This window comes from Heptranchias perlo, chromosome 13 (assembly GCF_035084215.1).
Source record: "Heptranchias perlo isolate sHepPer1 chromosome 13, sHepPer1.hap1, whole genome shotgun sequence".
Taxonomy (NCBI): Eukaryota; Metazoa; Chordata; class Chondrichthyes; order Hexanchiformes; family Hexanchidae; genus Heptranchias; species Heptranchias perlo.
Window position 1 is genome coordinate 64748497 of NC_090337.1, and position 17439 is coordinate 64765935.

At 49.2% G+C, this 17439-nt stretch overlaps 1 protein-coding gene across 1 annotated transcript in view; it reads right to left on the bottom strand.

Annotated features, from left to right (window-relative positions):
• Positions 1–17046, bottom strand: part of LOC137331661 (serine/threonine-protein kinase PAK 2-like) — a 59654-nt gene extending 42608 nt beyond the window's left edge. The window contains exon 1 of the mRNA XM_067995601.1: positions 16788–17046. The gene's annotated coding sequence lies outside the window, so the exon portion shown is untranslated. The remainder of the gene's footprint in view (positions 1–16787) is intronic.
• Positions 17047–17439: the final 393 nt, after the last annotated feature.

The window sequence follows — 17439 nt, forward strand, 5'->3', positions numbered from 1 at the left end:
AAGCCGTCAGGTTATTCACTAGTGTCCTTTAGGGAAGGAAACCTGCCGTTCTTACCCGATCTGGTCTATACGTAACTCCAGTTCGACACCAACATGGTTGAGTCTTAACTCATCTTTGGAATGGCCTAGCAAGCCATTCAGTTGTGTCAAACCGCTAGAAAGGAAAACAAGAATAAAACCGAACGGACCACTCGGCTGTGATTTGGGCATCGAATCAGAACACAAAGGTACACCCCCAGCCCAGTCGACCCTGCAAAGTCCTCCTCACTAACATTTAGGGACTGGTGCCAAAGTTAGGAGAGTTGTTCCACTGACTAACAGCCTGACATATTCATACTCACAGAATCATATGTATCAGTCAACGTCCCAGACTCCTCCATCACAATCCCTGGGTATGTCCTGTCCCACCAGCAGGACAGACCCACCAGAGGTGAAGGCACAGTGGAATACAGTCAGGTGGGAGTAGTCCTGGGAGTCCTCAACATTGACCCTGGACCCCATGAAGTCTTGTAGGGAAGGAAACCTGCTGCTGATCTCTGCTGATGAATCACTAATCCTCCATGTTGAGCACCACTTGGAGGAAGCACTGAGGGGAGCAAGGGCACAGAATGTACTGTGGGTGGGGGACTTCAATCACCAAGAATGACTTGGTACCATAAACACTGACCGAGCTGGCCTACTCCTGAAGGACATTGCTGCCCAACTGGGCTTGCTGCAGTTGGTGAGAACACCAACACGAGGGAGCAACCTACTTGACCTCATCCTCACCAATCTACCTGTCACAGATGCGTCTGTCCATGACAGTATTGGTAGGAGTGACCACCACACAGACTTCACAGAGCCCAAGTCCCAGCTTCTACCGAGGCCCCCGCTCCATCGTGTTGTGTGGCACGACCACCGTGCTAAGTCAGATAGATTAAAAACAGATCTAGCAGCTCAAAACTGGGCATCCATGAGGTGCTGTGGGCCATCAGCAGCAGAATTGTATTTACCACAATCTGCAACCTCATGACCCACGTATCCCTCACACCTCCATCACCATCAAGCCAAATGACCAACCCTGGTATAATGAGGAGTGTAGAAGAGCATGCCAGGTGCAGCGCCATCCAGGACAAAGCAGTCAGCACCCCATCCACCAGTTTAAACATCCGCTCTCTCCGCCACCGGCGTACCATGGTTGCAGTGTGTCCTACCTAAAGGATGAGCTACAGCAACTCACCATGGCTTCTTCGGCAGCACCTCCCAAACCCGCGACCTCCAACACCCAGAAGGATAAGGGCAGCGGGTACATGGGACTATCACCTCCAAATCACACATTATCCTGATGGTAACCCCGGCTACAATCTACCCTTTCCTTTAAAGTCAGTACAGTAATTGATGAGGCAGACTATACACCAGGAGCTGAGTAACCAGATTATTAAAAGGTAAAACTAAAAAGGTAAATGCAGCTCAGCTCAGTGTCACTTGCCAGTCTCGCAATTTGATCTGGTGTCCCCTATGATCCAGAGCACACCTTTACCTGCCATATATCTAGGTGAATATAGAGAGACTCAGGGGTCAGAGAACCTTCATCGCTCTACCCCAGCTGATCGCAATAGATCACGTGTCACCAGGTGATCTTGTCAGCTTCAGTAGGAAGAACAAAAACTATGTCTCAGGCTAGAAACCAACAGAGTAACTTATCGAGCACTAAACAGGTAAATAAGCAGAACAAGATTAACAAGCAGAACCTCAAAGGTAGTAATCTCTGGATTATTCCTGGTGCCACATGCTAGCAAGTATAGAAATAGGAGGATAGAGCAGATGAATGTGTGGCTGGAGAGAGGAGGGTGGGCTTCAGATTCCTGGGGCATTGGGACCAGCTCTGGGGGAGGTGTGACCTGTACAGGCCAGACAGGTTGCACCTCAACGGAGCTGGGACCAATGTCCTCGCGGGGAAGTTCGCTAGTACTGTGGTGGGATGGGGGGAGGGGGGGTTTAAACTAATTTGGCTGGGGGATGGGCATCAGGGTGTAGCATTGGAAAGGAGTACAAAGGATCAGGAGAGAAGGATAGCCCTAGAGTAAGAAATAGTAAGGTATTAGGTGGAGTCAGACCAAGAGAGAGTACAAGAAAGTCTAAGACTGGTTTGCGGTGCATGTGTGTGAACGCACGAAGCATGGTGAACAAGGTGGTGAACTGCAGGCGCAAATAGCCACATGGGAATACAATGTCATGGCAATAGACCAGGCTCAAAAAAGGGCAGAATTTGGTACTAAATATTCCTGGATATAAGGTGTTCAGGAAAGATAGGGAAGGAAAGAAGAGGGGGGGGGTGGCAGTATTGATTAAGGAGAATATTGCAGTGCTGGAGAGAGAGGATGTCCTGGAGGGGTCAAGGACAGAATCTATTTGGTTAGAGTTGAGGAACAATAGAGGTGCCATTACACTACTGGGTGTATTCTATAGGCCTCCAGCTAGTGGGAAGGATATAGAGGAGCAAATTTGCAGGGTAATTACAGAGAGGTGCAAAAGCTATAGAGTGGTGATAGCTGGAGATTTCAACTATCCTAATATAGACTGGGATAACAATAAGGGGAGGAATTTTTGAAATGTGCTCAGGAGAACTTTCTCGACCAGTACGTTTCTGGCCCAATGAGGAAGGAGGCATTGCTGGACTTGGTTCTAGGGAATGAGATGGGCCAAGTGGAGCAGCAGCAATCATAGTAGCATAAGGTTTAGAATAGCTATGGAAGAGAACTCTGACCACTCTAAAGTAAAAATACTTAACTGCTGGGGGGCCAATTTCAGTGGGATGCTAACAGATCTGACCCGGATAAATTGGTTAATCAATGATTGGCAGGCAAAACTATAATTGAACAGTGGGCAGCCTTTAAAGAGGAGATGATTTAGGCAGGGTACATTCCAATGAGGGAGAAAGGTAGGGCAACTAAAGCCAGAGCACCCTGGATGATAAAGGAAATAGAGAATAAGAAGAAGCGGAAAAAAGCAGCATGACAGGTATCAGTTTGATAACACAAGTGAGAACCAGAGAGAATATAGAAAGTTCAGAGGGGAAGTGAAAAGGGAAATAAGAGGGGCAAAGAGAGAGTATGAGAATAGACTAACAAACAAAGGGAATCCAAAAGTCTTCTATAGACACGTAAACGGGTAGTAAGAGGAGGGGTGGGGCCAATCAGCGACCATAAAGGAGATCTACTCATGGAGGCAGTGGGCATGACTGAGGTACTAAATGAGTACTTTGCATCTGTCTTTACCAAGGAAGATGATGCTGCCAGAGTTTCGGTAAAGGAAGATATAGTTAAGATACTGGATGGACTAAAAAATGAGAAAGAAGAGGTACTAGAAAGGCTAGCTGTACTTAAAATAAATAAATCCCCTGGTCCAGATGGGATGTACCCTAGGATGCTGAGGGAAGTAAGGGTGGAAATTGTGGAGGTACTGGCCATAATCTTCCAATCCTCCTTTAGATACAGGGGTGGTGCCAGAGGACTGGAGAATTCCAAATGTTACACCCTTGTTGAAAAAAGGGTGAAAGGATAAACCCAGCAACTATAGGCCAGTCAGTTTAACCTCAGTGGTGGGGAAACTTTTGGAAACGATAATCCGGGACAGAATTAAGAGTCACTTGGATGAGTGTGGACTGATCAGGGAAAGCCAGCATGGATTTGTTAAAAGGCAAATTGTGTTTATCCAACTTGATAGAGTTTTTTGATGCGGTAACAGAGGGTGGATGAGGTGCAATGCATTTGATGTTGTGTATGTGGATTTTCAAAAAGCGTTTGATAAAGTGCCACAAGGTAGGCTTGCTACTAAGATTGTGGCCCATGGAATAAAGGGTGCAATAGCAACATGGATATAAAATTGGCTAAATGACAGGAAACAGTAGTGGTGAACGGTTGTTTCTCAGACTGGAGGGAGGTGTACAGTGGTGTTCCTCAGGGGTCAGTGCCGAGACCATTGCTTTTCTTGATATATATTAATGACTTGGACTTGGGAGTACAGGGCACAATTTCCAAATTTGCAGATGACAAAACTTGGAAGGGTAGTGAACAGTGAGGAGGATAATGATAGACTTCAAGAGGAAAAAGACACACTGGTGGCATGGGCGGATACGTGGCAGATGGAGCTTAACACAGAAAAATGCGCGGTGATGCATTTCGGCAGGAAGAGGAGCGGCAATATAAACTAGAGGGTACAATTCTAAAAGGGGTAGAGGAACAGAGGGATCTGGGGGCATATGCGCACAAATCGTTGAAGGTGGCAGGTTGAGAAAGCGGTTAAAAAAGCATAGGGGATCCTGGGCTTTATAAATAGAGGCACAGAGTACAAAAGCAAGGGAGTCATAATGAACCTTTATAAAACACTGTCTCGACCACAACTGGAGTATTGTGTCCAGTTCTGGGCACTGCACTTTAGGAAAGATGTGAAGGCCTTAGAGAGGGTGCAGAAGAGATTTACTAGAATGATTCCAAGGATGAGGGACTTCAGTTACGTGGATAGACTAGAAAAGCTGGGATTGTTCTCCTTGGAACAGAGAAAGTTGCAAGGAGATTTGATAGAGGTATTCAAAATCACGAAGGGTCTAGACAGAGTAGGTAGAGAGAGAAACTGTTCCCAATGGCGGAAGGGTCAAGAACCAGAGGGCATAGATTTATGATTGGCAGAAGAACCAAAGGTGACATGAGGAAAAGCTTTTTTACGCAGCAAGTGGTTGGGTTCTGGAATGCACTGCCTGAGGGGGTGGTGGAGGCAGATTCAGTCATTACCTTCAAAAGGGAACTGGATTTGTACTTGAAACGAAAAAATATGCAGGGCTGCGGGGATAGGATGGGGGAGTGGGATTAGCTGGATTGCTCTTGCATAGAGCCGGCGTGGACTCGACGGGCCGAATGGCCTCCTTCCACGCTGTAACCTATGATTCTATATTTACAGTAATTGCAAGCTTTCACGAAACTTATTGCAATGTCAAAAACAACAAAGATACACCTTCTGCGCTCACCCTCAACATAACACTAACTATGGCCGCACTCTCTAATCCCTATCTCACTTTATAGGCAATCACAGCCCTCTCCATCACCCATCTCACTGTACAATCATAGCCCTCTCCAACCATCTTACTGTAGAATCACAGCTCTCTCCAACCCCCATCTCACTGTACAGGCAATCACAGCCATCTCCATCACCCATCTCACTGTGCAATCATAGCCCTGTCCAACCATCTTACTGTAGAATCACAGCTCTCTCCAACTGCCATCTCACTGTGGGATCACAGCCTGCACACAGTGACAGCAATTCCTAACTTGCTCCTCACACACGTTAGCGTAACTCTCGAATTCTCCTCCCCACACACATTATGCCAATGTTCTTTTTCTCTACTCACAATTAATTTGCTTCTGTCCTAGGTGAACAGTTGTGTGGTGGTTGTTAGTAAAAAAAAATATTTTCTTCCTTCTCCAATCTTCTTTTCTTTCCTAAAGACGTTGTCTCCTTGCTGGGACTGAGTGCCAACCTCAAGCAGGCTATAATGCAGAGACATTCTAGGCACCTGCTCCTAGCACTGGTACCTCAGAGGGAACGGTGTCTTCTCGAGCCCTATTGCAGACCTGACTGAGGAATGGGCCAATGTTCTGGGTCAAATGATTGTGGGTTCAAGCCCCACATCATGGCGTCAGCTAATAACCCAACGCTCCAATGCAGTACTGAACTGTAATGAAGTGCCGTCCTTCGTGTGAGATATTGAAGCGAGGCTCCGCCTGCTTGTTTGCGGGTTCAGGTGGATGTTAAAGACCCTGGAGCACAGCAATATTAAGGACACTGCTTCCCAATGCTGCCAACGATTCAGTGGGTGAAAGGCCTGATGGCCCAGGTTTGAGCCTAGTCTGTGCTGAGCTAACTGATCTCAACTGGGCTGCAGTCAGAATACCACAACTGGCTTCAGCACCCTAAGCCAGAGAGGGGAATGCCAGTGATACCTTCCGGGAAGTGCGCCTGCATGGACATCATGCAAGGGCAGGATCACAGTCAGCTACAATGTCCTGCATGGTCAATAGCCTCCAACACTCACTCACGTATGTACAAAGAATGACCACTAATATCTGTGGAACCAGATTCTAACAGGAGTCAGTACCTCCAGCAGAGATGGGAGAAAACAGGCAAAACGAGTTCCAAACAGGCAGAGTTCCTTCACCCACTGGATTCCTCCAATTCCACAGCAGTTTGAAGGATTCCAAGCCACCAACAAAGCCACGGATTCCAACATTTCCTGCCAGGTGTGTGTAATCATGTGGTGAAAGGCTGCACTGAAAAGGAAGCGACTGAACAAGTTGCATCGTGTCTGACCAAGCAGCTCAGGGCTATTAGACATGAGTGAAGTGAGTGCTTCTTCCCCACACCAGCACTGCGTGCAGGCAGTCATCCATCCAGCACTAGAATCTGGTGCGTCAGACTGCAGCTGTCTCACATGTCGAGGATCATCTGCTGACAGTGATCGAACCCATCCCTCAAGTCTCTGCTGTTCTTTCACTCCACATTCTCAAAGTAACCGCTCAGAGTACTCAAATAAACTGTACAGCTTGCTTTAAGCTACAACAGTTCAAGGGTTTACAATTTGAAGAGTTTCTTAATATAATCTACTGTGGACATACAATTTCTCTGTAACCAGCTGAGATTATTTCTCTATAAAGCTGCAGTATCCAAATCCCTTAAACGTCACGTGAACATCCTGCCACCCTCTCTCAACCTGTAGTTCATCCTATCCTCCCTTCACAACTATCACCCTCTGCCCTGATCTTTACTTGGGGGTATCCTTTACATTACAGAGTAGCTGGTCACGGGTTTAGTCCTGCGAGTGCGATAATCTTGCTTCAGAGGAGATGGCAACCATAGACCTTGGTAACATGGCAGAAAGGGTTGGTTAGGGGTGGGGTTATGCAATTTATACCTTACACCCTCTAAACAGCCCACCCGAGAACACCAGAGGGGGTTGGGTGGGCAGATTGTTTGCCTGCGCTGTTGGCAAACTTACTGCAGAGCCTATAAACAGGGGGAAATAACAGGGCAAGGTGTGCAGCAACTCGAAGTATAGCACTGATCGGCCAGACTTAGCCCTGGATGTAATCTACCCTTTCCTTTAAAGTCAGTGCAGTAATTGATGAGGTAGACTATCCAACAAGAGCTGAGTAATCAGGTTATTAAAAGGTAAAACTAAGAAGGTAAATGCAGCTCAGCATCACTTGGCATTCTCATCAATGGACCTTGTGTCCCCTATGATCCAGAGCGCACCTTTACCTGCCCTATATCTAGGTAAATGTAGTGAGACCCAGGGATCAAACAGAGAACCTTCGTCACTGTACCCCAGCTTACTGGGATATATCATGTCACCACGTGATCTCCTCATCTTAAGTAAGTACTGCTTAGGCTATTCAACATCAAACAGGTAAATAAGCAGCATATTTACAGTAATTGCAAGCTTTTATTAATCTCATTGCAACGTTAAAAATAAAGATACATCTCCTGCACTAAGCCTCAACAAAGCACTGACCGGGGAAATGAGGTAGCTTGCTTATTGGTTACTTACTACCTTGGCCCATACTCCTGACAGCTTCAGACTGACGAGCTGAATGCAGGTAACCAAATACAAGTCCACACGAGGCAGCCCGTCAAAGGGAATGACAAAGAATTGTGGCCCTGTCCCTCTCAGACCCAAGTTTTCAGCACAGATATGGATGCCAAGGGAACCTATTACTTTACAACGGATGTCAATCACATTGAATCACAACACCCATTCTGACAAAGGGTTATACCCAGAGCATTAAGTTGGCTGCTCTCTCCATAGATGCTGACTGACCCGTGCGGTTTCACAGTTTCTGTTTACTTTTCAGATTACCAGCTTTTGCAGTTTTTGATGTTTGAGTTGAATGGCATGACTCATTGATCAGTTCCTAACACTTTTAATGAACTGAGGTCCACGCACAAGGGCAATGGCAGCGATCAGCCCACACCCATCAAGGCCTTGTCCTGAGATGTGCTGATCAACCAGATTCTAATGCAATATTGTCTGCAGTTTTGATAACCAGCTAACAGTACCTGACTTTAACCCTGTGTATGCAGTCATCAGCGAGAAAGAATCCAGTAAATAATCCCGCACAGATAAAAGTGCTTTATTTTTGGCACAACCATAAACAGCATTGTTAACACACACTCTGAGCAAACTCAAGCTTGCTGCATGTTGAAGAAAGCAATCAGCTCCCTCAATAGTCTAATGAGTAAAGGCATCATACAGTGCGTTACTGAAATCTTCGGTTCAATCTGCAGTCTGCATGAGCTGAGCTGAGCCATGGCGGCAGTTGATGTGCTATCACTGACCTCAGCACTGCTGAGTTAGGAAGGCAGGGTTCCTGCTCCCAAGGCTGTGCTGAAAAGCGCTGTTGTGGACAGTAGGCTCGCACAGGATCAGGTTTGGCTGTGATGTGCTCCACAGATTAGGCTCCTACGTGAAGAATGACCATTTGGTTGCAACACAAAGAACGCTGCTGGCATTCATGGAACTTGATCCCAACAAGGGTCAACATCTTCAGGGAGCAAAAAAAATAGGTTTCCCCTTTCAGGGATCAGACGAGGAGCACAAGGCTGAATGTTAACTTTGGTTAAACTTCCCATTCTTTAGGGATGCAACCTCCAAGGGTTGAATGCTTGATATACTTGATGAATTTTAAACATTTTTTTGTAAGAGTGCAACAGGCAAAGCGATCTACAGTATAATGCGTGTAGCAGTCTCTCCCACATCAAGGGGAGGCAAGTTCTGACTCCAAAACTGTCAATCTACGCCTCCCTCGACTGGAAGGGAACAGAAGGAAGTGTATCGGGGACAGACAGCGGGTGAGTAAGAAGTCTAAGCAGCAGAGAGGCAGCTGATTTGAGGTGCAAAGCTATCCAAGAAAGTTGCTGGTGGACCAATTGGGCAAGTGCATCCCATGTGCATCAAGCCCAAATACGAGATGTTTCTGCAACAGCCAAGCTCTAATTTTGACTCCTTGAGTTTTGCTTGTGGTTTATGGCATCATCTGAAGCCCTAAATTATAGGCTGCATCTATAATAACAAGACTTGTATCTCTACACCATACATTTCTTTGAAGCGCAGTGACTGTTGTTGTATAAGCAAACGCAATGTCCCACAAACAGCCAAGAGAAGGCTGGCTCATCTGTTTTCTGGTGTTGTCAGTTGAGGGAGGAATCATTCCACAGGGTCTTTGATGCTCATCTAAGCAGGTAAATGGGGCCTCGGTTTTAACATCTCATCAGAAAAACAGCACCTCAAACAAAGAAGCACCCTCTCAGTATTACATTTGAATAGGAACCCACTTTGAGCTCAAAGCCCCAGTACACTCAAACCCATAACTTTCTGAACCAGAGGCAAGAGTTCTACCAACTGAGCCAAGCTGACATTTGCCATCTCATTCCCAGATATTTATTATTCCATACATAATCCATCTGGCCCCTCTGTTAGATTCCAGCCTGTAACTCACTCCTGCATATCCATTATTGCATGCGTAAAATAATGAAAGTGATGCCACAAAGAAAAGATCTGAAGGAAATAGAATAAATCAGGTCTTGCATATCTTATAAATTTACAATCGACATAAGTCCTCAGTATCACTCCAGGGAAGCTTCACCACACCTGAACTGCACAAGGTAGGGGACTCAGCTCAGTCAGCCTTGGGATCCCTCTGTCCCTCTTCAACTACTGTACATCCGAATATCTCCTATGCGTCACACTTACACGCCCAGGTAGCAGGACCCTTTCAGAGGAATTATAATCCAACGTGTGGGGTTCAGATGACGTCAAAGCAAGAACATGGCTTAAGAGCCTTATGCTCGCTAATAAACTGAAAAAAAGAACACTGGATAAATCATTGACAGAAATACCACTGCCTAATTCAATAAATTACCCAGAAATACCACTGCCTAATTCAATAAATTACCCAGAAATACCACTGCCTAATTCAATAAATTACCCAGAAATACCACTGCCTAATTCAATAAATTGAAGCAGAGAACATGTCAATATTTAAGAATAGGTTAGATAGGCAGTTAAAGGACAGGGGGATAAAAGGACATGGGATTAAGACTACTTGTGGAGGATAAACAACATGGACTGGTTGGGCTGAATGGCCTGTTTCCGTGCTGTAATTTCTACATAATTCTATGCAAGTCCTGGTATGCGCTTCAAATCCACCACCTTTGAACCAGGAGGTAAATGGACTACCAATTAAGCCAAGGCAACACAAAGTTTTGGCACCAAACTGCAGGTACAAACCACAGCTTTTATGCATTACAGAACTGCAGCAACAAAATGTCTATCACAAAGCAATCTAGAACCACCTTGATCATACTTGAACAAACTATAACAATCACCAAGCAATTAGCTTGTCGATAACAGGATATGGGCCGGACTGGTTATCAGACAGTCCTTCTCTTTCAACATTGCCTAAAAACTAACTGCGCAAAAAAATACCAACCTTTGGACTGGAGAACAGTTTTCGACTCTATGTATTAGCGGGTTCCTAAAAGCCACACATATTGAAACATAAAGGAAGTAGTTTGCTCAGTCAGAACAGAGCGTAGGGGAGATTCTGCAGTCAAGCGAGCAAGTTATACAAGTAGTTTCAACCAGCACAAAGCCCAAGGGGAGTTTCGGTCGTGCAGACTTCCTCTGGCTGCCTCCAGGTAAACGATCAGCATATCTCCTGAACTGTGCTTCCTACTCTTGAAAGCTCCTCCTCTTGTACAAGGGGCAGTGGAGGCCAAAGAGGAAGCTGTGTGAGTACACAACAGCACAAAGAACCGTCAGTTCCTGTTAATGACATCCTGTCCAGGCACAGCAACAAAACTGCATTTGGTAGGGCCGAGGGAGTGCAATCCTCCTCACATATTAGGCATCTTTACAAGCCGTGCGCTTGGGGACTGCTCACATCTCCCATTCCTGGTGAAAGATCAAACCCGCACCACCGGGTGTGCCGAATGACACTGAGCTCTGCCCACTCAAGGCAGCCAAGAGAATTCTAGGCACGTTTCCAATGATGGCCCATCCCCAATCACAGCTGAGCAAAACCCTGGACGCTTTGTTCAGACCTCTCCAGTTTGATACATAGCAGCGCTCTCTCCGCCCCTCCCCACCCTTCAAACTTTCCCTCTTCTGAAGGGAACAGCTCACATTGGGATACAGCTCAGCAGATGCCCAAATGTGAGTCCAATCAGCCATGGCACGCTATTTGATCATGAGGAGCACAACAATCAAATTCACTCCTGTTCTTAGCCAATGCCCCACCCACCCACAGTGGCTGGGGTCACTGAAACTAAGGTCACGACCTTTTGGTGTCCAAGGCTGGATTGAGCCTAATCTTTTCATGACGTACTTCAAAAGAAGTCGCCAGGAGTGATGTGAACTACAGCAGCCAATCCCCAGTTATGACACCACACTGTCAGGACGGTTCATTATCTCCCAGGTAACAGTGTGAAATCAAAGGGTTGCTGAGACCACAGAAGCCGCCATTTCACAGAAGTGGAAAAAAAACACAGAACTTCAATTTCGAGAACAGACTTTTGATATCCGGTTCACAATTTAAAAACTTTCTCAACAACCCACTTAAGAAAAAAAAAGTACAGGATGTCTGGATCAAAACCAGACTGATGTCAAACTCGATGGACTTTTCGCCCTCCCTACTCCAGGAATACTCGGCTAATCGTAGCAAATCCACTTCTGCCTTGCTGAGAATAAATAACTCACGACAAACCAGGGATTGGGCTTTGCAAACACAGCCAATTACTACAGCAGGCAGTGCATTCACCAACTGAGTCACTTTATTGTTGTGCACAACCATTTCACATCAAACTAGTCTCCAAAACACACTGCGCAACACATTCGAGGACAGATTAATGCAAGGATGAAGGTAATAAAACAATGGAAATAAAATTATTGAGCGTCAGCTTGACTCAGTCCACACCGCCCTCTGAATCAGAAGGTCATGGGTTCAAGCTCTACTACAGGGCATAAAAACATCTACAACTTGCATTTATAGAGTGCCTTTAATGTAGTAAAACGTCCCAAGGTGCTTCACAGGAGCGTAATCAAACAAAATTTGACACCGAGCCACATCATGAGGTATTAGGACAGATGACCAAAAGTTTGGTCAAAGAGGTAGGTTTTAAGGACTGTCTAAAAGGAAAAGAGAAAGGCAGAGAGGTTTAGGGAGGGAATTCCAGAGCTTAGGGCCGAGGCAGCTGAAGGCACGGCCGCCAATGGTGGAGCGATTAAAATCAGGGGTGTGCAAGAGGCGAGATTTGGAGGAGCGCAGAGATCTCGGAGGGTTGTAGGGCTGGAGGAGGTCACAGAGATAGAGTACAGGCAGCAGAGTTTTGGATAAGCTCAAGTTTATGGAGGGTGGAAGATGGGAGGCCAGCCAGGAGAGCATTGGAATAGTCGAGTCTGCAGGTAACAAAGGCACGGATGAGGGTTTTAGCAGCAAATGACCCGAGGCAGGGGCGGAGATGGGCGATGTTATGGAGGTGAAAGTAGGCGGTCTTGGTGATGTAGCGAATATGTGGTCAGGAACTCATCACAGGGTCAAATAGGACGCCAAGGTTGCAAAAGTCTGGTTCAGCCTCAGACAGTGGCCAGGGAGAGGGATGGAGTCGGTGGCTGGGGAACGGGGACCACAAAGATAATGGCTTCAATCTTCCCAATATTTAATTGGAGGAAATTTTTGTTCATCCAGTACTGGATGTCAGACAAGCAATGTGACAAATGAAACAGTGGAGGGGTCGAGGGAGCTGGTTGTGAGGTAGAGCTGGGTGTCGTCAGTGTACATGTGGAACATGACATGTTTTCGGATGATGTCACTGAGAGGCAGCATGTAGATGAAAAATAGGAGGGGGGGGGGCCCCAACAATAGATCCTTGGGGGACTCCAGAGGTAATGGTGCAGGAGCAGGATGAGAAGCCGTTGCAGGTGATTCTCTGGCTATGACTGGGTAGTTAAGAATGGAACCAGGCGAGCGCAGTCCCACCCAGCTGGACAATGGAGGAGAGGCGTTGGAGGAGGATGGTGCGGTCAACCGTGTCAGAGGCTGCTGACAGGTCGAGAAGAACGAGGAGAGATAGTTTACCATCGTCACAGTCACATAGGATGTAATTTGTGACTTTGATAAGGGCCGTTTCAGAACTGTGGCAGGGGCGGAAACCTGATTGGAGGGATTCAAACATGGAGTTGCAGGAAAGATGGGCATGGATTCCAGGCTAACACTTCAGTGCAGTACTGAGGGAATGCTATGTCGTCAGAGGTCCCGTTTTTCCATTGAGATGTTAAATCGAGGCCTCGTCTGTCTGGTCAGGTGGATATTGAAGATCCCACAACACTATTCGAAGCAGAGCAGGGACTTCTCTCTGTGTGCTGGTCAGCGTGCCTCCCTCAACCAACAGCATCAAAAACAGATTGTTCATCTCATTGCTGTTTGTGTGATCTTGCTGTGCACACATTGGCTGCTATATTTACAATAGTAACACTTTAAAAGTACTTAATTAGGGCCTCCTGAGAACATTAAAAGTGCTATCTAAATGCAAGTTTGTTCTTTCTTTCAATGCATCAACTTTCTGATCAAAGCAAGTAATACTTTATAGTCACACTTAGTTTTTCACTAAAAAAAGTAGACATTCTAATTTCAGCCCCTTTGTTTTCACATCCTAGTATTCTGAAGAGAAGTAGGCCCATGAAACTTTGAGGAACTAAATCATGAAAGAGAGCAGGTTCAGGCCCGTGTGCCCTGGTTGGAATGTGCCAAATATTAGAGTCTTGACTGAACACGAAACCTCTGCTTTACTCCATTTACTGGCGACACCACTACTAATGTTGCAAATTATATTCCCATTATCAACTCAAGTGCTTTATGGACAAGGTACCACGAAGTATATTCTTCCTGTGACTACCAGACCGAGAGGGTTCAGCTAACCTTGAAGGACTGAATTTGTATGTATTGGCAGATCCTAATCTTCCCCTTGTCTGACTGCTACTTCCAGTTCCAGCCTTCCATCAAAACCATTTTCCTTAATATAAATCAGCACTTGCTCGAATCATACTGATCCTTCTAAGTGCATGTTTCAGATAGTTCAACTACCCACACCAACTTTCAGCTCACATGGATTTACAGTATCCCAAACAGACACCAGGAATATTTCATATCTATTACACCCACAGATACACAGAGAGCCCCAAATCTCACATTGAACAATTCTTTCAGAATCAGGATTCTGGTTGTTTGCCACAATTTTCAACACAGATTTCTATATTGCCATCTCCTGTTATGCAGAAATGGATGGTTACACTGCTCTGTTGCACTTCCGCTCAAAGCAATCAAGTGCTCCAGAGTCAGGAAACGGTAGAGACTGATTCGATGCAGTTTACCAGTACAGTTTTGAGATTCAGATATTTATTTCACAAGATCTGAGCAATGACCCAATACATCCTTTCCCCATCTTTTTATAACTTCTCCCCGACCCCAAGACACCCCCCTCACACAGCTTCTCCCTAACCCCCGAGACACCCCCCTCACACAGCTTCTCCCTAACCCCCGGGACACCCCCCTCACACAGCTTCTCCCTAACCCCCGGGACACCCCCCTCACACAGCTTCTCCCTAACACCAGGACACCCCCCTCACACAGCTTCTCCCTAACCCCCGGGACACCCCCCTCACACAGTTTCTCCCTAACCCCCGGGACACCCCCCCTCACACAGCTTCTCCCTAACCCCCGGGACACCCCCCTCACACAGCTTCTCCCTAACCCCCGGGACACCCCCCCTCACACAGCTTCTCCCTAACCCCCGGGACACCCCCCCTCACACAGCTTCTCCCTAACCCCCGGGACACCCCCCCTCACACAGCTTCTCCCTAACCCCCGGGACACCCCCCCTCACACAGCTTCTCCCTAACCCCCGGGACACCCCCCCTCACACAGCTTCTCCCTAACCCCCGGGACACCCCCCTCACACAGTTTCTCCCTAACCCCCGGGACACCCCCCCTCACACAGTTTCTCCCTAACCCCCGGGACACCCCCCCTCACACAGCTTCTCCCTAACCCCCGGGACACCCCCCTCACACAGCTTCTCCCTAACCCCCGGGACACCCCCCCTCACACAGCTTCTCCCTAACCCCCGGGACACCCCCCTCACACAGCTTCTCCCTAACCCCCGGGACACCCCCCTCACACAGCTTCTCCCTAACCCCCGGGACACCCCCCTCACACAGTTTCTCCCTAACCCCCGGGACACCCCCCTCACACAGCTTCTCCCTAACCCCCGGGACACCCCCCCTCACACAGTTTCTCCCTAACCCCCGAGACACCCCCCTCACACAGCTTCTCCCTAACCCCCGGGACACCCCCCCTCACACAGTTTCTCCCTAACCCCCGGGACACCCCCCTCACACAGTTTCTCCCTAACCCCCGGGACACCCCCCTCACACAGCTTCTCCCTAACCCCCGGGACACCCCCCTCACACAGCTTCTCCCTAACCCCCGGGACACCCCCCCTCACACAGCTTCTCCCTAACCCCCGGGACACCCCCCTCACACAGCTTCTCCCTAACCCCCGGGACACCCCCCCTCACACAGTTTCTCCCTAACCCCCGAGACACCCCCCTCACACAGCTTCTCCCTAACCCCCGGGACACCCCCCCTCACACAGCTTCTCCCTAACCCCCGGGACACCCCCCTCACACAGCTTCTCCCTAACCCCCGGGACACCCCCCTCACACAGCTTCTCCCTAACCCCCGGGACACCCCCCTCACACAGCTTCTCCCTAACCCCCGGGACACCCCCCTCACACAGCTTCTCCCTAACCCCCGAGACACCCCCCTCACACAGCTTCTCCCTAACCCCCGGGACACCCCCCTCACACAGTTTCTCCCTAACCCCCGGGACACCCCCCTCACACAGCTTCTCCCTAACCCCCGGGACACCCCCCACACACAGTTTCTCCCTAACCCCCGGGACACCCCCCTCACACAGCTTCTCCCTAACCCCCGGGACACCCCCCCTCACACAGTTTCTCCCTAACCCCCGGGACACCCCCCCTCACACAGCTTCTCCCTAACCCCCGGGACACCCCCCTCACACAGCTTCTCCCTAACCCCCGGGACACCCCCCTCACACAGTTTCTCCCTAACCCCCGGGACACCCCCCTCACACAGCTTCTCCCTAACCCCCGGGACACCCCCCTCACACAGTTTCTCCCTAACCCCCGGGACACCCCCCTCACACAGCTTCTCCCTAACCCCCGGAACACCCCCCTCACAGTTTCTCCCTAACCCCGGCACCTCCTCACTAATCCCTAGAGACCCTCCCCTACTATGAGATCCTCATACACCATATCCTCAAAAACTCTGCACATCCTTTCCCTGACCCAGAGACCACCCCCCCCCCCTACTCCCCATAACCCCAGGACGCCCTCAATGTTCTACCTGGCCCACCCCTCACACTCTCTCCCTGAGGCACCCAGCCACCCGATTCTCCTAACCTTGATTCCCCACCCCTTCCCATGGCTTCCAGTCCGGCCCCAGACTTCCCTCCATTTACTGCCTCGGCCCCGGGTTTCCCCTTGACCCTTTTTCACCCCTTCGCTGACCCCGACCTCCTTCACACCAGAGGCGGCGGGAGACACTGTGTGCAGGTGCCGGCCCCGGTAAGCGAGCTGTCCCGCTGTAGAAGCGTAGCTGCCGCGGCCCACACTCACCAGGACTTGCTCCGGCTGTCGGGGCTGTGTTGCCTCTGGTCTCCCCCCTGGGCAGGGCGGGCAGTCACACACACACACACACACAGGGCAAGCCGCGGCCGAATGGCGGAGGGAAGCGGAAGTGAAGCCGCGCCGCGGCCCGGCCCAGCCCAGGAAGCTGCCGGGGGGGGGGGTGCGGGGAGGGAGCTAGGCCCGGGCGGGGCTAGGCCCAATTCCCGGCTCCTCCCTCTCCCACCATGGGGTGTTGGCCCGTCTCAGCCGCCCGACACTGCTGAACCGGTCGGCAGCGAGCCCCGGCCCCTGCCGGGATATGTAGTGCGCGGCGCGCCTCCCAAGCCGCCTGCTCTCAGAGAAACGTCGAGAACGCGGACTACAACTCCCGGCATGCGTCGCGCCCGGCCTGCTGCATTGTGGGATGGGCGACCCGGCCCGCCCCGCGCGACACATGACTACATCTCCCAACAGGCACCGCGACCCTCGGCGACTGATCATCAGAACACGGTGCTGCTCCTGTTGCCATGGAAACGCCGTGTTGTCACTGGCCTCTTGCTGGGGCCTGCCCACTCTCTCGCCTTCACCAACTCGACATTTTGCCAGCATCTGTCAGCCAGCTCCCGGCAGGAGCGGACCTCTGTCCCACCCAAACATCCTC